We start from the raw sequence: 25,900 nt of genomic DNA, 5'->3' as shown, positions 1-25,900 counted from the left end.
GGCCAGGTCTAAGCCCATGCTTATATCAAAATCTGCTTCCCATCCACCCTGTCCACTTGCTAGTATTTAGGGACTTGACTGCACCCTAATATTTAGGCCTAGAAACACACTAGTCAGAGCAAAGCCAGCTGGCTGTGGTGGGAACTGGAGACAGTGCTGCCATACCAGTAAGTCACAGCTGGGAGGCAGGGATTTCACCTTCTAAGGTCACTCTCAAGAAAATAAGAACTCAGCAAACTATGTACCCCAAAAAGCAATATGTAAATAATTGATTCCTATGATCCAAAACTGTCCAAAAGCAGACTGCAAAATCAGAATAACCAAGAGTAATGCATCTCTGTCAATCTTTTTAAGGGAATAATTCTTGATCTGTCAAAAATTATGAACTCACTGCAAATTGTCACAGTCCAGTTGATGGCTGTCTGCTTATACAATAAGGTTGTTCATTACTGGCTTTTAAGCGTAGTGTAACTTAAGAACAAGCAGTAAATGCTATAAATAACATGTAAACATTACTTTCCAGCAATACTTTGGCTGAAAAATGACCCCCCATTGCGTCCCCTTCGCTTTTTTCCCCAAATATGGGCTAGAAATTCTCAAAAATTCACCCAGACCAATATTGATTTTCGAATCTGGAAATGTTTTATTTTTCTCCATTTTAACTGTTTCCACCTGAAACAGAGCTGCTGCCAGTCATACCTCCTCTCCAACTGCTTCATTCTGACAGATTGCATCATCCTTCTGTTATAGATTTTCCCCAGCTATAATCAGGTGAATTACCTCAGAAAGCCTTGAATATTCTTTACCAATATCCCATGGTTTCTCACAGGGAAAAAAAACCAAGATAAATTATGTTGTCATTTTATAAAAGTAAGCAGAGAAATGCACGATTGAATTCCAATTTGTCTTGAAACATAAACAAAGCCTTTTGACTCATGATGACACCTAAATTCTTTAATCAATATTTTCTCAGCAATCAGTATAAAATGTAAACTGGAAAACTGCAGTGCCTGTATGCAAAGAGGACAGTATGGATGCCTGAAGAGGAACAATAGACTTGTATCAAAAGGCATGCAAAGATATAAAGTGTATGACCAAAGTTTAAATTCAGTTAATCAGTTCATCACATGCTGAACATTAAGTAAGAAAGTCTCACTGGACTAAAAAAAAAAACCTAAAAAGCCACTGAGTGGAGCTGGGGTGCTCAGGCTTGATTTCTTTAAACACCCTCTTATATGCTTTGGATCTCCTTGGGCTATAACTTATATTCATCCATCCATCTTATAGCTGGCATACCTACAACCCTTAAACCATGAAGACTGAACTGTCATACTCTTCAATTGATTCCATATGGGATACACCGTCCTTCCTACACACACATGCGTGTACACACACACACTCACACACTCACACACACACACTCTTCTTGAGTAAAAGTAACATGTTTTCCAATCTGTTTTCACTGCATCGCCCTACAGTATAATCAGGCTACTGGGAAAAATATGTATCACTGTGGTTTAGCCTTGGTGTTTGCAGCAGCATAAACATTTTGAGCACCATTTGCGTATCTCTAATGTAATTTGGGAAGAATTGTTAGGAGTGCACTGGGTTTCAACGTTTATATGTTATTAATAGTGAAAAGGCCATATAGTACAATGGGAAATAAAGAATACTTTAAGAGCCACTGGAAGTTTTCTTGGGTTTTTTTTTATTGATTCATCTGGTTTTAATTTTTACTGTTTCTCATCCCATTTTTAACACTATATATCTAAGCAAAGTGGAGAGGTGGTACGTCTGTCTTACAAACAGCCTGTGACACAGGATAAAATGCATCTTCATGGCTTTCTGAATCTGTATATAGCTAATGGTCTGCACATATAATAGATTAGATCCTCTTTTGGGAGCTCCGTGCTCCCACGCAGAAAAAAAGTAATTAGACACATAATTATGATGGCTTTGCAACCCCTCGAAACTTCATCACAGACTCAAGAGGTGTATTATGGAGGCTTAACTCTGTCATCAGTGGGATAAAATCCCATAGTATCTGTCCTGGTTTCAGCTGGGATAGAGTTAATTTATTTCCTAGTAGCTGTGTTTTGGATTTAGGATGAGAATAATGTCGATAACACACTGATATTTTAGGTACTGCTGAGCAATGCTTACACTAAGTCAGGGACTTTTCAACTTCTCGTACTGCCCTGCCAATGAGGAGGCTGGATGTGCACAAGAAGCTGGGAGGGGCAACAGCCAGGACAGCTGACCCCAACTGGCCAAAGAGATATTCCATACCATATGATGTACTTCTTTTTCATTTTTATTGTTATGATATTCCATATCATATGAGGTCTTGCTGACCAAAAAAACAGGGGCAGTTAGCCGGGGGCGGGGCACTGCCGCTGCTTGGGAATTGGCTGGTTGAGCAATTGTATTGTGTATCACTTGGTTTGTATATTCTTTTATCATTATTATTTTCTTCCCTTCCTTTTCAGTCCTATCAAATTGTCTTTATCTCAACCTACGAGTTTTACCCATTTTCCAATTCTCTCCCCATCCCACTGCAGGGGAGTGAGCGAACTGCTGTGTGGTGTTTAGCTGCCTGACAGGTTAAACCATGACAGCCCTTTTGGCACCCAATGTGGGGCTTAAAGGCCTGAGATAATGACAGATCTGACTAGAGTATGTTAAAACATTTTTTTATAAGCATTCATTATATTAGGTTAATAGCTGCTGGTCACAGTGCTGAATTATTTGCTCTCAGAGTTGTGTTACATAACACTTTACTTGCTGTGTATCTTCCCTGTTGTGCTGTTTGTCACCTCTGGGGGCTGGAGTAAGGTTACATTTTGCTGTATTGTGTAACACTGGCTTATGATATGAGAAAATTAATGGTCATGAGACAAATCTGATATTTGTACTCAGCATTGCCATCATCTCCCTGCTTTTGGAACCATCTCTCGGAAACAATCACCTTTTCTCATTGGAGAGCCAATTTATGGGAGAGCCAAGATGGGACACTTCCTCCCACTCCTTCACCTTCCCCTTCTGCTTCAGCCTCTGGAGGCAACTCCTGTGAGGCTGAAGGAAAAGTATCCTTCAAGGAAGAGATTAAATGTCACCCATGCAAGTGGACCACCATGGAGAGAGGTATCCAGTACCTGAGGGAATTAGCCGTGTTGGAAGCAATTTATGATGACCTAGATAATGAGCTGTTATCCAAAGATACAGATGAAGTCAAGTGCATGCAAACCATGTGGCAAATATTTGTACAGAGCACACCATCATCATATACCAACTCATTGGCATCAATGACCTGGAAAGAGAGGGACAAATGGTGGATAAATTGGCTGTCTGTCTCTGGCAATACGAAGAAAGTCTTTCTTCCTTCCTGTGGGCTGACATTTCAGCTGTGGAGAAACTATCCCAGGAGTTCCAGTAATTCAAAGAAGATATGCCCTGCTCCCCACCTGTGTGGACCGGTGTCTCAGACATTAGGAGTAAGGATTCCACTGCTCAAGAGAAAGGATATAGTGTGTACACACCACAGGCCACACTGTGGTTTTACCCGTGTGACCATGGAGAGGACATGAGGAAGTGGGATGTAAAATCTACCTTGAACCTAGAGGCACGAGTACATGAGTTACAAGGAGAAACAATCACAGAAGGGGGTTCTTCCAGGAAAATTCCTGCTCCAGTTTCCAGTTGGCAATTCCCCAGACAGAGTAGAAGGGCTGATCCTACTTCCAATCTTAATAGAGGGACTTCTGATTCTTATTTACAAGAAGTGAGTAATGAATACTATGTCCGGGACTAGAGGGGCCCTGCCTCCAGCCAGGTGGAGGAAGGGGATAACTGGGATTATTGGGCTGTGTGGATTCAACGGCCTGGCACATAAGACCCACAGGAGTATAAGGCTCTAGTGGACACTGGTGCACAGTGCACCCCAATGCCATCAAACACTACAGGGGCAGAACCAATCTGTACTTCTGGAGTGACAGGGGGATCCCAAGAGCTAACTGTATTGGAGGTGAAAGTGAGCCTAACGGAGAAGGAGTGGCAAAAGCACCCCATTGTGACCGGCTCCGTGCATCCTTAGCATAGACTACCTCAGGAGAGGATATTTCAAGGACCTAAAAGGGTACAAGTGGGCTTTTGGTATAGCTGCCTTGGAGATGAAGGAAATTAAATAGCTGTCCACCTCGCCAGGTCTCTTGGAGGACCCCTCCATTCTGGGGTTGCTGAGGGTCAAAAAACAACAGGTGCTGATAGCTACCACAACAGTGCACCAGTGGCAATATTCCACCAACCAAGACTCCCTGATTCCCATCCATGAGCTCATTTGTTGACTGGAGAGCCAAGGATTGAGTGATCAGAAAGACTTGCTCACCCTTTAACAGTCCCATATGGCCAGTGCAGAAGTCTAATGGAGAGTGGAGGCTACCAGTAGACTATTGTGGCCTAAACTAAGTCATACTGCCACTGAGTGCTGCTGTGCCAGACATGCTAGAACTTCAATATGAACTGGAGTCAAAGGCAGCCAAGTGGTATGCCACAACTGATATCAGTAATGCATTTTTTCTCAATCCCTTTGGCAGCAGAGTGCAGCCAAGGTTTGCTTTCAGTTGGAGGGGCATTCAGTACCCCTGGAATCGACTGCCCCAGGGGTGGAAACACAGCCCTACCGTTTGCCATGGACCGATTCAGACTGTACTGGAACAGGGTGGAGCTCCCAAATACCTACAATACATTGGTGACATCATCATGTGGGGCAACACAGCAGAAGTTTATAAGTTTTTGAGAAAGGGAAGAATAGTCCAAATCCTTCTGAAAGCTGGTTTTGCCATAAAACAAAGTAAGGTCAAGGGACCCACACAAGAAATCCAGTTCTTAGGAATCAAATGGCAAGACGGACGTCATCAGATCCCAATGGATGTGATCAACAAAATAACAGCCATGTCTCCACCAACCAGCAAAAAGGAAACACATGCTTTTTTAGGTGTTGTGGGTTTTTGGAGAATGCATATTCCAAATTACAGTATGATTGTAGATCAGCCCTCTCTATCAAGTGACCAGGAAGAATGATTTCAAATGGGGCCCTGAGCAATGACAAGCCTTTGACTCAATTAAACAGGAGATAGTTCATGCAGTAGGCCTTGGGTCAGTCCGGGCAGGACAAGATGTAAAAAATGTGCTCTACACCATGGCTGGGGAGAACGGTTCTACCTGGAGCCTCTGGCAGAAAGCGCCGGGGGAGACCCGAGGTCGACCCCTAGGGTTTTGGAGTCGGGGATACAGAGGGGCCGAAGCCCGCTATACTCCAACTGAAAAAGATATTGGCAGCATATGAAGGGGTTCAAGCTGCTTCAGAAGTGGTTGGTACTGAAGCACAGCTGCTCCTGGCACCCCGACTGCCAGTGCTGGGCTGGGTGTTCAAAGGAAACGTCCCCTCTAGACATCATGAAACTGATGCTATGTGGAATAGATAGGTTGCACTGATCACCCAGTGGGCTTGAATAGGAAGCCCCAGTCACCCAGGAATCTTGTAAGTGATCATGGACTGGCAAGAACACAAAGACTTTGGAATATCACCAGAGGAGGAGGTGGCACATGCTGAAGAAGCCCCACTGTATAACAAACTGCCAGAAGATGAGAAGCAATATGCCCTGTTCACTGATGGGTCCCATCGTCTTGTGGGAAAGCACCGGAGATGGAAGGCTGCTGTATGGAGTCCTATACAAGTTGCCGAAACTGCTGAAGGAGAAGGTGAGTCGAGACAGTTTGCAGAGGTAAAAGCCATCCAGCAGTCCTTAGACATCGCTGACCGAGAAAAGTGGCCAGTGCTCTATACTGACTCCTGGACAGTGGCAAATGCCCTGTGGGGCTGGTTACAGCAGTGGAAGCAAAACAACTGGCAGCGCAGAGGCAAACCCATCTGGGCTGCCACATTGTGGCAAGATATTGCTGCCCAGGAAGAGAACCTGGTTGTGAAGGTACATCCTGTGGATGCTCACATACCCAAGAGCTGGGCCACTGAAGAACATCGAAACAACCAGCAGGTAGATCAGGCTGCTAAGATGGAAGTGGCTGAGGTGGATCTGGACTGGCAACATAAGGGTGAACTATTTCTATCACGGTGGGCCCATGACACCTCAGGCCATCAAGGAAGAGATGCAACATACAGGTGGGCTCGTGATCAAGGGGTGGACTTGACCATGGACACTATTGCACAGTTTATCCATGAATGTGAAACATACGCTGCAGTCAAGCAAACCTCTGTGGTATAGGGTACAATGGCTAAAATATAACTATGGGGAGGCCTGGCAGATTGATTATACCACACTCCCACAAACTCACCAAGGCAAGTGCCATGTACTTACAATAGTGGAAGCAACCACCGGCTGGCTGGAAACATATCCCATGCTCCATGACGCTACCTGGAACACTATATTGAGCCTTGAAAAACAAGTCTTATGGCAACATGGCACCCCAGAGAGAACTGAGTCAAACAAAGGGACTCGTTTCCAAAACAAACTCATAGACAACTGGGCCAAAGAGCACGGCTTGAGTGGGTGTATCACATCCCCTATCACGCACCAGCCTCTGGGAAAATCAAATGATACACTGAACTGTTAAAGACCACACTGAGATTAATGGGTGGTGGAACATTTAAAAATTGGGACACACATTTAGCAAAAGCCACGTGGTTTGTCAACAGTAGGGGATCTGCCAATCGAGCTGGCCCTGCCCAATCAAAACTCTTACATACTATGGAAGGGGACAAAGTCCCTGTAGTGCATGTGAAAATATGCTGGGGAAAACAGCCTGGGTTATTCCTGCATTGGGCAAAGGAAAACACATCCGTGGAATTGCTTTTGCTCCAGGACCTGGGTGCATTTGGTGGGTGATGTCGAAAGATGGGGAATTCTGATGTGTAGCTCAAGGGGATTTGATTTTGGGTGAGAATAGACAATGATTTGAATTTTGTGTTGTTAACTGCTATTTAATATTGTATGTGATCACTTTTATGGTTGCTACATGCCATACCAACTGTATTATAGTAAGAATCACCCAAAGTAATGAAGTATTAATTTTGATGAAACCAAGCAAAGTGCAGCAGTGATGGAACCAGAACTGGCTTCAGCTTGCAAGAATCCAACATCACACACCACCTGTCTTGCCATGAAGGACTGCTATGACAGATGGAGCCCAAAGTAATGAACTAAATGAACTCAACGGACATTTTAGAGGGATGGCCCATGGACTTAAGGAACGATATCTGTGTGTATATATCAAAAGACAGGAAAGGTTGTGGTGATTAACTGGGAAGTATTGGAAAGTGTGAGACCTGGACATGATGTAGATGGTGTAGAATAAGGGGTGGATATTGTCCTGGTTTCAGCTGGGATAGTTAATTTATTTCCTAGTAGCTGGTATAGTACTGTATTTTGGATTCAGGGTGAGAATAATGTTGATAACACACTGATGTTTTAGGTGCTGCTGAACAATGCTTACATTAAGTCAGGGACGTTTCAGCTTCTCGTACAGCCCTGCCAGTGAGGAGGCTGGATGTGCACAAGAAGCTGGGAAGGGTAACAGCCAGGACAGCTGACCCCAACTGGTCAAAGATAGATTCCATACCATATGACATAATTCTTTTTCATTTTCATTATTATTTTCCCTTCCTTTTCCATCCTATTAAATTGTTTTAATATTAACCCATGAGTTTTACCTTTTTTTTCGATTCTCTTCCCCATCCAACTGGAGGGGGCGGAGTGAGAGATCAGCTGTGTGATGTTTACCTGCCTGCCGTGTTGAACCATGACAGTGTCATACTGATGTTTATATTCTAGTTGTAAGATAACGAAGATCAGGTTCTGTGCAGAAAAACAAAGCATTAAGCTTTTTATGCAAATTCTTGTAGGTGTTAATATTTACCTTCAGATCCTCCAGAAGGCAAAAATTCCTTTCAATTTTTTTCAGTATGTTTCAATCGGACAAAACATTAAAAGCTGTTTCTTCCAGATTTTCAAGTAATTTAGATTCCAGAATAGACTGAATGTAGAAAGGCAGAGGCTGTGTTGAAAAGAAAACAACATACAGAAAACCAAAACAAATTAGGTTTGGATCACGTACAAACCTAGAAATAGAGAAAGAGTCTTCTGAAAGCTGATTATCCACCGAATCATCACTCATTCACTAGTTCACATTTTTTGTGTTGTCAGGAAGAGCACTTACTCATGAGGGTACAGGCAATAAAGACAATAACTGTACAAATATTAAACACACCTTTTATATGCTTATGTGAAATTCTCACCTGGAATTAAATTCTGAGTTTCAGAAACTTTCAGAGGATTTTATCACATGATAATGAGGCTTCCAAAGAGGACACACATGAATAAATCTCTTCTAGGCCAAACCCTATTAAACTTACCTTTCTGTTTTAGAAAACTGGTCAAATTCCCTGGAGGCAGAAGCAGACTTCACTCTATGTAAGCTAGTTCAGCCCTGGATTCCACTGAAATCTCTGTTCTTCCTTTGGAGCTGACCAGCTTTGTGTAAACGATGAAATAACCACTGGAACGTATAGAAAAGTTAATTTGATAACTCATACCTAAATTCAAGCCCTGATCAGAGTATTAAAGTCATTCCTCACTACAATAGTAATGTTTCAAAATATGAAACAGTCCAGGGGTTTGGAGTTGAAGAATCTTTTCTTTCTAATCCTTAGAAATTTCCCCCAATCACCAGACATTTTTACATATCTAATAATTAATTTTAACAGTCATGGTGGGTGTCTAAAAATTAAAGCTCATCAGACTGTAAACACTGATTTGTCCACTATGGTTCTCTTCAGGATTTCTTTTGCAAGTGACAAGTTACAAGTGACACAGAAAGACTTTTTCTTGCTTCAGAGAACGTATCCTTAGGATTAACATTCTGCCAAGACATAATGGATATTTCAGAGGAATGGGTAACCTATCAAAAGATTTGCCTTGAAGTTTCAACCAATTCTGAGGATTATTGTTATCTTCAAACCCATATCTGCCTAGTGTAGAAAGGCATCGTTCTCATTCCTTGGTCTTCAGTTGGTTTGCCTTAAGTAGTCATCTTAAAATACCCTTCTCCATCTCTTTCCTAGGTAAAGTAGATACCTCTGCAGAAGTTATTTTCAGAGAGTGACGGGATCACAAAATTTTAGGCATTGGAAGGGACCTCTGGAGGTCATATCTTACAACCCTCTTGCTTGAGCAGGTACACCTAGGGTAGGGGGCACAAGATCATATTCAGGTGGGTTTTGAATATTTACAGAGAAGGAGACACAGGCAGCCTGTTCTGCTGCTCTGTCACCCTCAAAGTAAAGAAGTTTTTCCTCATATTCAGGTGGAATTTCCTGGGTTCCATCACTTCTTTCCTTCAGTCTTTACTGCTAAGGCTGGTCCTCAGGCATCCCAGCCCCCCGAGGTGAGAGAGAAAATCTGAAGAAAGGAAGAATTCTCCCTGGTTGAGGATGATTGGGTTAGAGACCATTTAGGAAAACTTGATCCTCGCTAATTCATGGGCCCCGATGGGCTGCACCCACAAGTGCTGAGGGACCTGGTGGATGCTGTTGCTAAGCCATTCTCCATCATCTTTGAAAGGTCATGGAGGACAGGGGAGGTACCTGAGGACTGGAGGGTAGCCAATGTCACTCCATCTTCAAAAATGACAAGGAGGAGGACCCAGGAAACTTTAGGCCAGTCAGCCTGCCCACCATCCACAGAAGGGTGATGGAACTGTTCATTCTGGAGGTCACCTCCAGGCATGTAGAGGAAAAGGTGTCGTGGTTTAGCCCCAGTCAACAACCAAGCACCACGCAGCTGCTCACTCGCTCCCCCCTGGTGGGACGGGGGAGAGAATCGGAAGAGTAAAAGTGAGGCAACTCATGGTTTGAGATAAAGACAGTTTAATAGGTAGAGAAAAAGCTGTGCATGGAAGCAAAGCAAAACAAGGAATTCATTCACTCCTTCCCATGGGCAGGCAGGTGTTCAGTCATCTCCAGGAAAGCAGGGCTCCATCGTGCGTAACGGTTACTTGGGAAGACAAACACCATCACTCCAAACGTCCCCCCCTTCCTTCTTCTTCCCCCAGCTTTATATGCTGAGCATGACATCATATGGTATGGGATATCCCGTTGGTCAGTTTGGGTCAGCTGTCTTGGCTGTGTCCCCTCCCAGCTTCTTGTGCACCCAGCAGAGCATGGGGAGCTGAAAAAGTCCTTGATCAGTGTAAGTGCTACTTAGCAACAACCAAAACATCTCCACATTATCAAAACTGTTTCCAGCAAAAAATCCAAAACATAGTCTCATACCAGCTACTATGAAGAAATTTAACTACCCCAGCTGAAACCAGGACAGAAGGTTATCAGAAGTAGTCAGCATGGATTCACCAAGGGGAGACCATGCTTGACCAACATGATAGCCTTCTATGGTGGTGTGACTGGCTGGGTAGGCAAAGGGAGAGCAGTGGATGTTGTTTACCTCTACTTCAGTAAGGCTTTTGACACTGTCTCCCATAACATCCCATAGGTAAGCTTAGGAAGTGTGGGTTGGGTGAGTGGACAGTGAGGTGGATTGAGAACTGGCTGAACAGCAGAGCTCAGAGAGTTGTGATCAATGGGGCAGAGTCTGGATGGAGGCCTGTCACTAGTGGTGTTCCCTGGGGTCTGTGCTGGGTCCAGTCCTGTTCAATATATTCATCAATGACCTGGATGATGGTATAGAGCGAAACCTCAGCAAGTTTGCTGATGATACCAAGCTGGGAGGAGTGGCTGATACACCAGAAGGCTGTGCTGCCATCCAACGAGACCTGGACAGGCTGGAGAGCTGGGCCGAGGAGAACCTGATGAAACTCAATAAGAGAAAGTGTGAGGTCCTGCACCTGGGGAGGAACAACCCTGTGCACCAGTACATGTTGGGGGCTGACCTACTGGAAAGTGGCTCTGTTGAGAAGGGCTTGGGAGTTCTGGTGGAGAACAGGTTGACCACGAGCCAGCAGTGTGCCTTTGTGGCCAAGAAGGCCAACGGTGTCTTGAGGTGCATTGAAAGGAGTGTGGCCAGCAGGTTGAGGGAGGTTATCCTCCCTCTCTACTCCACCCTAGTGGTGCCAATCTGGAGCACTGTGTCCATTTTTGGGCTGCCCAGTTCAAGAAAGACAGGGAACTACTGGAGAAAGTCCAGTGGAGAGCTACCAAGATGATCAGGGGACTGGAACATCTCCTTATGAGGAAAGGCTGAGAGACCTGGGTTTGTTTAGTCTGGACAAGAGAAGACTGAGGGAGGATCTTATCAATGCCTATAAATATATAAAGGGTGGGTATCAAAAGGATGGGGCCAGACTCTTTTCAGTGGTGCCCAATGACAGGACAAGGGGCAATGGGCACAAGTTGGAACACAGGAAGTTCTGCCTGAATATGAGGAAAAATGTCTTTACTTTGAGGGTGGCCGAGCACTGGAATAGGCTGCCCAGAGAGGTTGTGGAGTCTGCTTCCCCAGAAATATTCAAAAGCCACCTGGTTGAGGTCTTGTGCCCCCTGCTCTGGGTGTCCCTGCTCAAGCAGGGGGGTTGGATGAGATGATCTCTAGAGGTCCCTTCCAACCCCTACCATTCTGTGGTTCTGTGAAAGGAGGCATTCAGTAACTCAGCCTTCTCTGCATCCTGCATCACCTTGTCCAGCTGCAGGCCCAAGTTTCCCCAGTCTTTCTTTTACTGCTGATTTATCTGAAGAAGCCCTTCTTGTTTTCCTTGATATCCCTTGCCAGATTTAGTTCCAAGTGGTCCTTGGCCTTCCTCATTGCATATCTGCATACCCTGACAACATTCCTATATTCCTCCCAAGTGGCCAGTCCCTTTTTTCACATATTGTAAACCTTCCTCTTCTATTTGAGTTTCTCTAGAAGCTCTTTGCTCATCCATGCAGGTCTCCGCTCCTTTTCTTGACTTCTCCCTCATAGGTACTCACTGGTATTGAGCTTGGAGGAAGTGGTACTTGAATATTATCCAGCTATAAATACAGGTCAGATGAAGCAGGACAGTACGGTCCCTTCTTCATAAGAATGCCAATTTACAATAGGGGATTATTACAAAACATTTATTACTCAAATGCATTTCTGCAGATAAAATGAGTTAAAGATAAAAGAAAATTGTCTCTTAAAATTAGACACTTTAGATGAATAACCACATTGCAGAAAATGGCATTTTTAATTCCATTATATAATTTTGTGCGAGCATGCATGTTGTAAACAATAAACAGCTAGAATACCTGGAGTTCTCAAGAACCCAAAGTGAATAAGAGAAAGAAAAATGAACAATTATGGTGAGTACTCTGCAATTTAAGACCAAATTGATGGTGTGGAAACTAAATAGACTCAGATAAGAAACTATTTGCAGATATATGCAGAATTTTACGGTACTTAATACTGCAGATTTTCTCTATTTGGTTTTGGTTAGTTCATTCTCCTTGGACACATGTGAGAGGATGGTAGTCCTACACAACTGTCTATAAACCATGGAAGATCATACTTGGGTTTAAGTTATTGCAATGATTTCTGCAGATCAGTAAAGTTTCAACTCACAGGAGTCCTTTATTTCCTAAGGATTCAAACATGACAGTACACTACAGTTTAAGGATCAAGTCTTCCAGTGGCCTTCTTCAGCATATAGGATGACTGTCAAGTCAGGTGGAAATGAACTCATTTGACTTTAAAATATATTTACTGTACCGCATCTGGTGTTAAAAATGCTCTCAGTTTTTGTAAGGAGAATGGAATGGTAAATAAGGTAAAGGAAAATATTATTTTAGAAATTTTAGGTAAGGTGTATTTTTTTGCATCATGTTTACTCCTTTTCTTTTTTAAAAGATACATTCTATCCTCAGTCTATGCTGGCATTCATATCAAGAGGTGTCCCCTTGTGAACAAAAAGCAGCTGGTAACCCTAAATTAATAAGGGTATTAAATGCTTGTCAAAGTACTAGCTGACAGCCTTAGGGCTGAAAAGATTATTCCTCTGTATATAGTTCTACCAAGATTCAAGTAGCAGCAGCATTTCCTGCAAACACCTTGCAGTGAGGTCATTAGTCTGTCTTGAAGAGGTCAGAACTCCAGGGGTCAAACCAGGTTACTAAGAGCTGAATTTGAACATACTGGTCCCACAATAATGAGGAACTAGGCCACTGAAGTTAATCAAGTTAGACAAAGGAAATGGAATGAAAGTAAGGTACTTAGATGTGCCCCAACTATTTTAACTTTGCCATGTGAAAGATCAATGTAATTGTACTGAAGTCGATTAAGCTATGGTATTTCTCACTAGCTGAGGAACTGGTCAATGAATAAATAACAACTAGATTTACAAAGACAGCATTTTTTATTTGAAGAGAAAATAGAACAACAATCAAACTAAAAACTGTGGATCAGCTACATATTCTCTTATTGATTATCTTCTCATCTGAAATCAATATCAGCAATAAGCATTATCAGTCATGCCACAAGAACATAACAAAGATTTCTTACCAAAAACACAGTTCTGCTTAGGTTATGTGCTGAAGATTCCCAAAACACAGGGCAAAATATCCATGAATTATATGACTATTAAAAATTTTGTAAAGAATTTTTAAGTTTCAAAAATTTTTTTCCCTGGTTGGATAAAGGATCTTCTGGTCTCCTAGTGAATATTTCTTAATTAAACAATTTGCAATTATTTTGCTCTAAAATAATATTAAATTTCTTTCCCAAAAATTTAATTAATATTTTAATACTCCCTTTCCCATAACTGCTGATTATGTAAAAACCACTTTGGTAATCAAACAAATAGTTTGACTATTGAGTTTGAGGCAAGAGTCTTGGAAGACAATGAGTCAGAGGTTAATTTGGCTTTTCTTCTCATTCATGGCATCAGATAGTCTGCCAAATTTACCACCTCTAATAGAGCCATCCATGGAAACAACCCACTGTTCTAGTCTCCCATTTGGAGCTTTGTTACTTCATATTTACATCATATTTACATCAGGCCTCATAAATAGAAAACCCATCTTTGGGGGATAAAGTGTCTCAAATAGTATGCCAAAGTTCACTTTGGGTCCTCTCTGTTGTTTGGTTATGTTGTGGGTTTTTTTCTTCCCCTGGACAGTATACTTTAAAAAAATCAAACCCAAGAATTCTCACTTAGGAACAAATACACTTGGTATCTATTTAAAATTTTAATAAAATAGCTAGGGGGCTTTCCTTTCCTTTCTCAGCCATTTAGGAACAGTGAATGATGAGTTAACATTTGCTGGTATCTAGTGAACAGACTTTTTTGGATGAACTAATGAAGGGCTTCTTATTGAAAATGTTGATAAAGTGCTGTGTGACAGGCAGCCATTAATAGTTTAATTTGGAAAGAAGACGAGGCAGTATGTTATGTCTTTTGTATAGAAATGGATAATGTAATATAAACTGCTGTTAAAAATTAAGAAGTTATTTAGTTTTCTAGTGCAGCTTAAGCAAATTCCTTACCGTAATTAGAAAGATAGAAAAAATATTTCCAGAGACAGACAGGAACATACACGGACTCCTTTGATGATAACTCAGCTTTAAAACATTCTTCCTAAGAAGTGTGCAAGTAATAAAGATGATTCTCAGAACTAGAAACTTTCTTTCTATGGGATGTAATAACATTTGGACTTCCTTGAAATAAAATTTCAAATGCCATTAAGCTATAGTGACATTTAAAGTCCTTCAGAAGATGGAGAAAAAAAAAAAAAGCCAACAATCTAGAACATAAACTAGAGACATGTTCTGAGATTCCATGCTGTCAAGATCAGAAGCAATTAAATGCCTTTTGCATATTTATTGTCTTCACCAGATACAAAACCAACATGTGCACATACAAAGTCAAGGAAAGGATGATTGCAAGTATGTTCAGTCAAACTCTAAACACCAGTGTCATGCAGCTTCAGTGAGACTGAAGAGTGCACAGTCTTTGGAGGGTTAACATTATTTTGTTGCTGGCTGCCTTGGTCTGGCTTTGGCAACATGCACTCTGTGATATCCCCCACGTGTGAATCTTGGGGATTAGCTCATGTTGAGACCTACACAAGAGACAGAGGATGTTAACTTGGGTATGTGTATTGGAAAAGACTGCAAAAATATCAGTTGCAATGGAAACTGCACCCATTTTGATGTAGACAGCGACATATTCTTTCAGTTTCTGTAGCCCTTCTGTCTCACACCTTTAATTTTGTTTTTACACACTTTTATTTTTTTCTTTCTTCTGTGCTGCCCCTGGCAAGTACATAACACCATATGACTTCAATACTGACTGTGTCAGTATTTTGCAAAGATAGTACAAAGGAAACGTCGTGAAAATGATTTTGTAGTTTTCTAAATGGAATGCTTAAACCCTGTTGTTATTGAAAAGGTGGTAACTCCTCATCCTATACTGTTTTTACTGCTTAAACTTCAAATTCTAGAGAGGTGATGCTACCTTGTGAATAGAGAGAAATAATTACATTTATCTGAATATGATATTTCTAATTTCCACTAACTTAACTCGTTTAAGATAACACCTTCAGGAGCATGTCTTAATAATTTTTTTTCTTGAAATGCATTGGGCTACTGAGGAGTGTATAAGAAGTTAGTGTAAAGTTCTACAAAATGCAGTGCTCTTACCCTACAATGAAGACTCTTGACATATTGATGACATATTCAAGGACAGCTGACATAATTTTGGAAAAAATACACTTTGTCTTTGAATCTGTGGATGGAGACCTTCCTCATGATGATTTCATAGATGCTACCATTGCCCAAACTCTCTAAAAGAAGGCTACATAAAAGGCACCCCGACTGAGACGAACATCTTTTTTGGCTTGTGGCTTTAAGATTTTTTCCCCTCAGACTTGCTTTTCTTTCATATATAATTCAGTGACGACAGTTCATAATTATAATTATAATTATTGTGTTTGATTTTTGAGTGTTATTGTAGCAAGGCAAAGATATGTGAAATACCAGAAATCTCAAGAGACATTATGAGAGACAATGATGAGAACTGGGCTTCTATTTATTGGCCTACTATTTATTGTGCTCTAGATGTGTACAAGATAGTAATTTCTGGAATAAATTTACCTAGTATTCAGTAACTGAAAACACCTCTTCCTTTTGTGGGACTGAACCTTTTGAAGCTAACTGAAGTGTAGTTTGTACGTTAAGGAAGCTATTTTGAGGGAGAAAATTTCATTAAATTCCAGATCAGTAAGAATTCAGGGACAGCCGCTGTAGTTTAACAAATATATGTGACTTTTCTGAGGATAATAGAGCAAAGTGACAAAGGGAGGTAGTTGACATTATTTTGTTTAGACTTCCAAAGCACATTTTACATGGCATGACAGATAAAAGCCATTTTGAAAATAAAAGTCTCTTGGGCTTATAGGAGGAATAACAAAGTGAATTGGAATGTGTCTAGAGGAAAGAAGCCAAGATCTATGATTTATGTTGTAAACCTGGGCCAAAAGGCCATTAAACCATATTTGTTAATGATTTTTGTGCAGCTCCTGAATCTTTTTTCTAGCAGTAAACTATAGAGTTTGTAAATTAAATTAATTTGTTTTGAATTCCTGCAAACAGTATGTAATTATACATTAGTAACCTAATTCCAGAGCCTGGTGAACCTGGGTAATGAAATTCAGCATAAGCTAATTAGGTGTTGAGTGTCAATATATTTGATCTCCTATACAAATACTTAACACATTTCTGTAATAACGATGGAGAAGAAAACATTATAATATTGTACCATTTTACTGCTCATCTTTATCTGTTTACGTTAAAAGAAAAATTTAAAATTGTGTTAATAACTGTGTAATAGTTTTTTCCTTGCCTGCTGCTAGTCACTGGTTAAATTTAAAGTGTTGAGCTAAGCTGTACTGTCAAGTTTGCCTGTCTTTATATTAGTGTTGAACTAGAGACCAATTTGTGTTTACAGCTGTAGACAAAAGTGTACCTTTCTGTAAATGAGAGGGAAGCTGGGACAGGAGCTGCATAGAAGTCCTTGTTCTTTAATAAAATCATATTTCAGCAGAGCTCTTATATTGTTTTTTAACTATATGCATGGTCTAGTTAAGCATATTCTTAATTTTGCTGTTTTGACAAATTGGCTCTAAGCTGCTTTCCTTTGAAGGAAGACTGTGACTGCCTCTTTAATTGCCTGATTTAATTTAGAGCACAAAGCATTTCAGCCCCAAACCAATACGCTATGGCAACAGGGAGTGGAAGAGCGAAAAGAAGGTTATATTGGAAGTTGTTTCTTTGTGCTAACAATGCATGTTCAGCTATGCAAACCATTACAGTTACAAACGGAAATCGAGTCACAGATTCAAGCTGGCTGCTTTCTTCCTTGTACGTAGAATCATAGAATATCAAGAGTTGGAAGGGACACATAAAAATCACCACCTCCATCTCCTGTTTAATAAACGTGGAATTTCAAACATCTTTTGCAGCTATGATTTGGGAATAAGGGGAATTATTTTGGGAAAAAAGTTATCTAAAAAAAAAAAGGTTGTCTATTAAATGACTGTGAAAGTTAGATTTACAGTTTTTACTGAGAACCAAGTGCTTAGGATGGATAGTCCAAGGACACTCTGAGTAAACATCATAAAGCACTTTAACCCAACATCATTTTTTGGCTTTTTCATTACTAAGTCTGGATGACTTGGCACAATATATTTCTACAACAGGAACTTCAGATTTTGGATCTATTAACAGCAAGTAAATTATTTATTAACTTACGGTATATCATGAGTAATTTGGCAGGCATCAGTGAGCCATAGATTAACATAACACCACTGTTGTGTCCAATACCTTCTGAGCAGTCTGTTTCAGACCAGAATTTTTTAACAGGCACTCTTGTTTTATTTTTCACGAAGGACATAAAATACACTTAAGCTGCTTTGCTCACTTGGTATTGCTCTGTCTATAGGCATAATGCTATGTTTTAGATTGACTGAAAGGAGAGACTGAATATGTTGCCAATTGTTTCTGAAAGCAACATCACATACAGCTATGTAGCAGAGGAAGGCTTTTTCACTGTACATGAAAATCAGCAGCAAAAGCTGGAGATATTCTGGAACAATTTTGTGATCTTGTTACAGTGGGGGAAAAAGTGGCAATGATAGCAAGACACAGTTGTAGATAGCAACGATCCATTTCTTCAGAATGATCTCATCAGGGAGACAGGTCTCATCCAAAAGGAGTGTCTTGCTTCCCAAAGGGCTTGTGCCAGGCAAAATTTAGCAGGTAAACAATTGTCACTGTGCTAAAAAAAGATTTTCCATTCCTTCTATTGCTTAAACTCTGCACTTATACTCCATTTCATGCAACTGTGAACTTAATAATGTGGTGTTGTCTTCTCTAGTTGGTGCTGCTTTTCCTCTGTAGAATAATTCAAAGCACTGATAGCCTGTGAGGTTTCTGCTGCTTTCTGAAGTACCTTGAACTTTCTAAGCTACCTGACATTTCAGTATCACAGATACTCTTCTCCCCTGAAATTTTATCTTGTCATACTAGACGAAGAGCTTAGAAAAGAACCCAACAAACCCTAGACATTTTCCTTTCCAGATGTGTTCCAATGGAAAGAAAGGCTTCAGCATAAGGGGATTTATTACAAAACAGGAGTTTTGAAAACTCCCCCATAAATTTCAAAATAGGCCCTGCCCCTTCTTAGGGTTGCAAGTTAAGCCAAGTGAGAGGAACAGATGAGGATACTTTAGGTGAAATAGAAGTTTTAGTATATTGAGTTAGAAATTCTCAGCAATGTGTTTTCAGTTGCTTAAAACACTTGTACACTTATATTTTTTCCATAAGAACATTAAAAGAACTAATTCCCTATGCATTCCAAGTTCTGAGTGAGAACTGAATCTCTTGAACTACTAATTGAATTTAGAAGGGAATGCTACATGTCACTGAAATTGTTCACACGGAGTTTTCCCAATTCAATTTACAGTTATAATTAAAACACAATATTTCACAGGAAGATGTAAGTTATAGTTAAATATAATTTGGAAATGCCAACATTATTTTAATTCAAATTAATGTTTAAAAACCAAACAAATTTTTAATTTAATATAAAATTTTATCTTAACAAAAAACCCAAACAAAAGCCCCAAAACCACCAACTACCAAAACTGAAGCGGTATGGCATCCTGAAGTTCTGATTAAAATTGACCAAAAAAAATTCACAAACAATTACATTTTTTCTAATAGATTTTTTTTAAACCATCTGAACAATCATTTTCTAATCCTTTTAATTTTCTTTTTGTAAATTTTTATTGACAGGGTTGAATCCATCTCACAACAAAATTTTAGTTCTTAATGAGAAGAGCATTTTCTATAGGACTGGACATGAGAACACAGCCAGTTCTGTTTAAACCAACAAATCTTTGTAACTTATTACTTGATGAAGCTGCCAAAGCACCAAACAAAACACTGATCTGAAACTTCTGAGTTCTGTGAATGAGTAAAATTCACATCAATTTTCTATCGATTTACCTGATATAGAAAGATCAGAAATTTCAATAAAAAGGAAACAAGACCATGCAATATTTTTTAAAAAATAAATAAAACCAATAATCTGTGATTAATTTTTCACTATGACTGATAAACCTATGCCACAATTATGTTAGTGTTGGCTGATGTATATTCTATTACTCCAATGTGTTCTAATTGGCCTTATGTCATAGAAACATACCTGATTTCTCTGCTCACCTGTAGTTTAGAGGAAGCTTATTTCTTCCAAACTAAAATAATTACTGTTGGAAGTAAGTATTGAAATGGTAACGGACCCAGCTGACTGGGTAATTTTTGTGCATATGTTAAATTACAAAGGCATTCAACTTTTCAAACAAGTAATAAAATGTTATTAAAAATAGTGATTTAATATTACTTCTTTTTATCAGTAATACCTTTAAAGGTAAAACGAAAAAACAAACCCCCAAACCTTAAAAAGGGGAAAAACAGTCCTGACAACAACCATATATAGTTAATGAGGGATACTCAAGTGGTATAGGGTACATTAATAAAAAGGGTTAAACCCTGAGAGTTCTTATGGGTGTTTACTTTAGACTTGTTTTAGTTTGGTCCAGCAGCCTTATCTCCCAATATCTGTTGGACGGCATTCAATGTGGTCCTAGAGACCATCTTCCAGAATAGCTTTATCTGAAAGAAATCTAGCTCATGCACTACCAAACCTGCTCCACTCCGAGAACCAAAGCAGTTTAAAAAGCACAGCTTTCATAACAATCTAAGCACAGACAGCTATTCAAGCTAAAATGTTAATGTAGATGCACGCAGCAGGAGTGAGAGACTCAAACCAGCATTGCAGTATCACTTTGGGGAAAAATACATGATTTTACTTTCTAACACATGCTTACACTCTTGTTATCTTCCTATGGCTGAGAATGAAGAGAACTCTTCTTCCTCCAAAAGACCCAAAAAGGATACTGATAATGATATTGAAGAAAATTTTCTCCTATCATCCTCATTCATGGACTCCAAGTAGGGCATTTAGCATGAGCCAGATTGAGGGATGTATTGATTTGGCAACCACTGTTTATGGTAACAAACATTGTTTTCTCTTCCAGGGAGCTGACATCCTCTTTTCTCTGATGGAAATTAAATTATAGAGAAGAGAGAAAAAGGAAGTCACTCATGACTCATTGCATTTTCATGACAACGAATGTTTTTACAGACATCAAAAGACAGGTGCTCACCACAAACATTTTAATATATTTAAATTATCATGTCCCACGCCTAAAATCCTTGTGTTTATTTTGTTATCATCTGAGAGATACCAGAGGCCACATCTCTAAATAAGTGCCTGGTTTTGTATACAATATATATATCCTAGAGCAGAACATGTAAACCTTAAACCAAGAATCTGTGTTTGTTCTCTATAAACCTAAATAATAAGACCTTCTCTAAAAGTTAATTTGCCTTTTTATTTTATGTAGTCCAACAATTTTCAGGATGTCTGTACTATATTAACATAAATATAAAAGCTATAGTTTATCTCATAAACTACTCTTTAAAATATGCATATTTAAGCTATGTTTATATATATTTAATGGTCAAGCTACCATATCTAATTCAGCACAATAGTCCAGGAGGCTGAGGCTGCTCTTCTAACTTTGCTTTCAACTTTTGTTACAGAGGTTTTGAAATAAACTTAAAGAAACTTCTATTAAAATACCTGTATTCCTTGAACTTTACTTTTTGTTACTGTCTTCTTAGGATTCAGTTTGTGATCCAGCAACTTTTTATGAAAGGGCCACAAGGATCAGATTTGATTTGGTTTTGGTCGTCCAAGAACAAGAGTAGTTCAAGGGACACGAAGTTGTGAGATAACAAGAAGCTGTACTATTTTACAGAAATTCATTCCCTTGCACACAAACTTACATGCATATTGTACTATATATATCTTTACACTTTCCTCAAAGCAGAGGCTGTCTAGAGAAGGACAATGTCTGCTTTCTTGATTGGCCTAACCATACCTTTTAAAACGTGCATGGCCCAAAATAATGGTCTCCAAAAGTAGACTGATCCCAAACTTAAAACTACTATTACATTTGAGAATGCATTATTTCTTCAGGGATCTGCACAAATGGTTTTATGGTAAATAAGAAATCTCGTTTAGCATGGTCCCTCAAATCTATTTTACTAAAACACATGTATGGTACTACAACACCACGAATTCTCTGTATACATGTATAATACATATAGGCATTTACACACTTGCAGATATTTATTCATATGTGTGCAAACTCTAATATATGTATGAATGTAAGAACTTTATAAATACATATGAAAACACGTAAATAATTACTGAAATCTTTTTTTGCTTCTCATTTTTTTGGACTTCATGAATGATAGGATAGGAAACATACTAGCGTTTAATTACTTCCAGCGGATGTTCAACAACAATTCTTTATACTTTTTAAAACAAAATCTATTGCAGAATGAATACTCCTTCAGGGTTTTTAACACTTTCTAAGAGCTTAATACTTTTCAAAATATTGCTGCTTATGTTTTTTAGTTCAGTAATGAATAAGGTAGTACCAAGAAGTGCCATCCCGTATTTATTTCAGTATTTCTGAATGCATTTCCATTTGTACTTTTTATATATATCAACAAGTAGTATCAAAGGAAAGTTGTGATATGAAACCAGGAAATATTTTATGCTTCAAGAAACATGTGGAAATTATCCTATGGCCACCTGTGCCCTATTTTCCTGTGCCAAACTTCTGCTCTGTTAGACTAAAACAAGCAGAACACAGATAACATGCCTGAAAGCAGTGTTTTATCCTGGTAAAAGTGCAAGGAATTGAGATCAGGCTTTTCTCTTTAATGTTTTGAAATGAAGTATCATTTGCATAACTAAAATATTTCTGTTTAAATATTGTTCTGAAAAACATTTTGTAGCAATGTTGAGAAAGCTCTTCAATATTTTACCTCTGGGGATGGAATTCTGAGTCCACCAAAGTAAAATCTCATACTCACATTATCAAGGTTGAAGGCACACTATTCTTTTTCAAAAGTTTATATCAGAACAGAAATACACACTTCTTACATATATACTAAGGATTTATGTGTAACAGTGATAACTGTAACTGTTAAAAATATTAGACCATGTTCTGAACCAAATGTGAACCTTATTGTAACTGAATGACTACTCTTTGTATTGCAAATGGGAAAAAAATGAAAGCTGACCATATAGAGCCAATTATAACTTGTCTATTGTTGTGGTTTAGCTGGAAGCTCAGCCCCACACAGCCGTTCACTCACTCCCCCACCGGTGGGATGGGGGAGAGAATCAGAAGGGTAACGCTTGTGGGTTGACATAAGAACAGTTTAATAATTAAAATAAAACAAAAACACGATGGAAAGGAAAACAACGAGAGGTGCAAAACCCGGGGGCGGGGGAGGGGGAAATGAACCACCAAAACAAACTGCATGTGACGCAGCCACTCACCACCCACCAACCCGACACCCCCCCTCCCCAGGCCGCAACTGCCTCCGTTAATGTACTGGTCATGGCGTCACATGGTATGGAACAAACATCCTATTGGCCAGTCGGGGTCAGCTGACTCGGCTGTGGCCCCGCCCCTCCCCGCCTCCTGTCCACGTGGCAGAGCGCGGGAAGCTGGAAAGGTCCCTGACAACCACCCGCACTACAGTGAACAGAATTAACCCCTTCTCAGCCAAAACCAGTACATTCTCCACCCCTTTTTCCATATCATTTACACCACGCCCAGGTCCCATATTCACTATCTATATATAATGTTCAGAGATAATGTAAAAAAAAAAAAAAAAAAGAAGTTATATACTACTTCAGAGCATTCGGTAATAATGTGGAATGGATCACCAGAAAAATCTATCTCCATCACCCAATTTCTGTTCTGCAATAACCTTACAGTACATCTGCCACTCTGTATGCCAATCAGTGTGTAAAGTTTGATGCAATTATTGTTCCTGTAAAGGTAAAATTCACCTGAGAAGTTTTCACCCACACTTCATATTTATGTCAGAATGCACTCCTTTTTGAGTGAGAGGGGGAATTATTTTACAAGTAAAGAGATGAAAAGTCAAGGTAGGCTTTTTACTGCTAATAGCTCTAACTGGTGGAGCCACGTGGTGCTGAAGTACAAGAGTGGCCAACAAGATACGTACGTACATGCCATAAAAGTGGTTGTGTTGCAATAATTATACTAAATTTTACAGCCCAACTAGGGGATTCTTACACAATACAATTATTGCAGAATATGAATCAGACATTCAAGTACAAAGAGTAATGTATTACATAAGAAAAGGGAAATGCACAGTTATGCACCAGTGATTTTAAGAAGTGCTCAATAAATTATGTTTAGTAAATATACTATACTTTAAATAATTATCTTATTTGGAGTGTGGAGCTATATGCCAGGAAGACTGAGAAGAGCTGGCCTTTTTGGCAAGAATCTTTATAGCTAAAATGTTTTCAGTTCATCTATTTGTTTTTTATTTTTAAACTATACATAAGTATGCCAGTAAAAAGTAAGAAAACTCTCATTAATCTAACTTTATTTTTTGGTAGTTTTACAAACATTCTGTTTACTTAGAGATTGTTTATATGTTAAAATAGGAAAGAAACATCTTAATGTTTCTTTGGTGGGTTTTTTGTGTCACTGAATTTTGAAAGCCTGTGGCATTTTCTGAATGTCGTAAAAAAAAACTCAAATGAACCTAAAATCCCCAAAACAGAGCAAGGTTCCTATTGAAGAATAGAGGTATACTCTATACCTCCATATTGTTATGGAGGTTGTTAATGATTTTATAAAATCATTTCTTTAATTTCTGAGCATTTACAGACCTTGAAACAACTTGTTGGTGTTATGTCTAGCATGAATATTAATTTATGGTTTAAAATGAACTTATCACAATAAGAAAACACATCCTCAGTGAAATTTCCATCTTGTCATATAATTTTGATGCAACGGTAAGTCAACTGCCTGTCTGAGGGGCTCTTACAATTTTCACGTCTTCCAGTGAGAATGTCAACTTTTCCATAAGGAAATCAAGCAGTTACAAAATGTCAAGGCTTCTAGTTTCATCTAAATTATGACAATTTCTCTTCCACCCAATCTCAAAATAAATTATGTTTACTAGCCAGACAGCGGTGTTAAGAATGCCACCTGACCTTCTTTTTGCCTAAAAGAGAAAAGAAACCAAAGCCCCAAACCCCAACAAATAAAACAAAACAAAAAACCCCACCTCAAACAGTCAAGAAACCCCCCCAAAAAAACCCAAACCACTTTTAGGGAGTATGTGGTACCAGACAGAACATTGCTCAGGCTGCAGGAAAGCCAGAGCAAGGGCCAGCTCAGACTAACTCTTGGTTTCTTGGGAATGGGTTGGGAAAGCAAGAGTGGCATGTCAGCTGAAGTGTGCTGAAAACAAAAACCCCTAGAGAACCTGGGGGTAGAGGAACTGTAGCATCATGACCATAACAAAGATGAAGACTTTCTTTTAACAGAGCTGGATAGAAAAGGAAATCTGACCTGAGATTCTGAGCCAAGAAACTGCCTTCTGGTATTTGTCCCTGCTGGGTTCAAATAAACAGTATGTTCTCTCTGTATCTTCTGTTAAACAAGAAGTTCTGTACTAGTAAAATATGTAGATTAATATCTTCTAACAAAAGGCTGTCTTCATGAGCTTGAATATTAGTTTAGTCACACAGAAAGAGAAAATATATTTTACCATATAATCACCAAATAATTTAGCTTGGAGTGACCTCTGGAGGTTATCTGGTTCAACATTCTTCTCACAGTAGGGACAATTATATCAGGCAGCTAATCACCTGTATTGTACTGTATCACAGTAAAAACATTTTCCTAGTATGTAATTGGAATTTTACATGTTGCAGATGGTGTTTGTTGCCTCTCATCCTGTCAATGCCTTTCCAGGATGAGCCTGGATCCATCTTCAACTATATCTTTTATTACAATATGTTTGAAAACAGCAACAAAATCTACCCTTGGCCTTATGTTTTTAGGATTAAACAAAGCCAATTCTCTTAACCTCTTCTTGCACTTCATGTGCTGCAGGCCCTTGACCATCTTGGTGCCTCTCTACTGGATCCACTCCAGTATGTCCATGTCTTTTGTCTTCTGCAGAGCCCCAGGCTGGACACAGTGCTCCAGACAGTCTCACAATTACTGGATGGAGGAGAATAATCTGTTCTAGCCTGCTGGTTACATTCTTGCTAATACAGCCCAGTATGCAACTGGAAAATACATCACCACAAGGATGCACTGCTGACTCATGTTTAACTTGTGGACCACTAGGATGCCCAAGATCTTTTCTGC

The sequence above is a fragment of the Phalacrocorax aristotelis genome, chromosome 2, assembly GCF_949628215.1.
Source record: "Phalacrocorax aristotelis chromosome 2, bGulAri2.1, whole genome shotgun sequence".
NCBI lineage: Eukaryota > Metazoa > Chordata > Aves > Suliformes > Phalacrocoracidae > Phalacrocorax > Phalacrocorax aristotelis.
The sequence above is the reverse complement of the archived record's forward strand: the minus strand, read 5'-3'. Positions refer to the sequence as shown.